This window comes from Lemur catta, chromosome 16, assembly GCF_020740605.2.
Source record: "Lemur catta isolate mLemCat1 chromosome 16, mLemCat1.pri, whole genome shotgun sequence".
Taxonomy (NCBI): Eukaryota; Metazoa; Chordata; class Mammalia; order Primates; family Lemuridae; genus Lemur; species Lemur catta.
In genome coordinates, this window is record NC_059143.1 from 39,605,641 (window position 1) to 39,607,790 (window position 2,150).

The following is a 2,150-nucleotide window of genomic DNA, read 5'->3' on the forward strand; positions in this document are numbered from 1 at the left end:
TGCTAGTACATTTTTCATAAATTGTGGGGGAGATATAGATGCCAGTATATAAAAAAATGACCAAAGGCTGGGCACAGTGGCTCACGGGCCTGTAATCCTAGCACTTGGGGAGGCTGAGCCGAGATTGAGGCTGGGAGTTCAAGAACAGCCTGAGCATCTTAGCAAGATCCTGTCTCTAAAAAAAAAAAAATAGCCAGGCATGGTGGCACATGCCTGTAGTCCTAGCTACTTGGGAAGCTGAGGTAGAAGGATTGCAGGATCGCTTGAGCCCAGGAGTTCAAGGCTGCAGTGAGCTATGATCACACCACTGCACCCTAGCCTGGATACCAGAATGAGACCCTGACTCTTTAAATAAATAAATAGCCAAATAATTGCTATGGTATAGTGAAGAAAAATTTTTTTTCTTTAAAATATGGCATGTCTCAAGAAATACAGCCTATTACAAATGGCCATATGGGAAATTCCACTGCCAGCTAACCTGTTAAAAATGTAGATTATCTTTGACTAAAGTACTACATACCATTTAATATGTTGACTTTTTAAAATACCAAAGCAATATATATTCAATTAAAAAAATATAAATTTGAGACCAGGATTCCCCCATATCAGTGTTTTGGTGTGTTCTAGAAACCTCTTTTATGTCTTGCAAATTATAAGATGTCCTCAATATTATATGCAATTATTAGTCTGGTAGGCAAAAGGTGAAGGCAATAACAATGGGAGAAAGAAGACACCCACCAATTTAGCAATGGTGTGTATTTGTGGTGGTTATGACATCCTTAATCTTATCTCCAAATATAGGGAAGATTCAAAAACATCTAATCCATTGATTTTAGATCCTACAAATTGCTAGAAAGAAATGGACTCCTTCCATTATCTAGTATTTTTACTTCTGTTAATTAATTTATTTAATTTTTTAGAGACACGATCTCACTATGTTACCCAGGCTGGAGTGCAATGGCTATTCACAGATACAATCATATACTATAGCCTCGAACTCCTAGGCTTGTGATTCTCCCACATCGGCCTCCTGAATAGCTGGGACTACAGATGTGCACCACCACACCCAGAATTACCTTGCATTTCCGGTGTCCATCTTTCTCTTAATCTACTTATATGGAGAGTTCCTTCTACCACAGTTCTCTACAACATATACATTCCTCCCATCCCTAACGCCCCACCCTGGCCCTGGCCAAAAAACTCATTCATTCAATATTTATTAACTGTTTTGTGTGCTGGGTACTGTGGTAGATTCTAGGTGTAATATGATTGGAAGCTCTGATAGCTTGTGTAGGACTTGTCAACTCTTGAGTTCCATGCAGGGTGATCTGGGTAGGCCATTGTTGGGGCAACTCCTGATGTCTGTATCATTAGATCTTTCCTTTGGAGCAGGTTGTGTTTCTCAAAGATGATAATTAGGATATCCTACTTGGATTATGGGTGTCTGGCTGGTTATGTTATAGAAACAAACAAAGTAAGGGAAAGGGACTAGAAATCTCAGCATTCAATATACATAGGCACTTAATCCTTCTGTTTTTAGTACACATCCTAGGTTCTGTATTATAGTGGGCATTCTCTAGTTCAGAGACCATTTGTTTTACTCTTCTCTAGAGATAAACCTTCAGTATTTTGTCAGAGTTGGGGAGAGAATCTAGGGATTTGTTTCTTACTTTGTTTTCACGCACTCCTCCTTACCAAGTCCCATTAGCATTAGACCTGTGAATGAAAATTAGTTTTTTCCAGTTAGATGTGCTCCCACAAAGCTTGAAAGGTGAAAAGGAAATGAAATTTAAATGGTAACGTTAGACTCTATCTTCCTGTTTATTTTCTGCTGACAAGGCTATGCAAACATGAGTCATTTCTGGAGTAATATTCCTTAGTTTATTCTCCAGTTTTCTGGGGATTGGAGGAAAAGAGAAAATTGTTATGGAGCTGATGACTGGACTCCTTGCTCCAGTGCCTGGTCACCAGCTCATGGATGTCAAATATTTGGGAAGCAAAAGTAATGATTTATTGATATTTGAATTACAGCTGTGATAGATGGTCTTGCATTTAATAGTTCCAGTATAGACTTAAAGGTAGTAGCTCCCCTGGTAGGACATCTCCATAATATACTGGAGGCATGCAGAACCTACTCTTCCCTCTTTTTC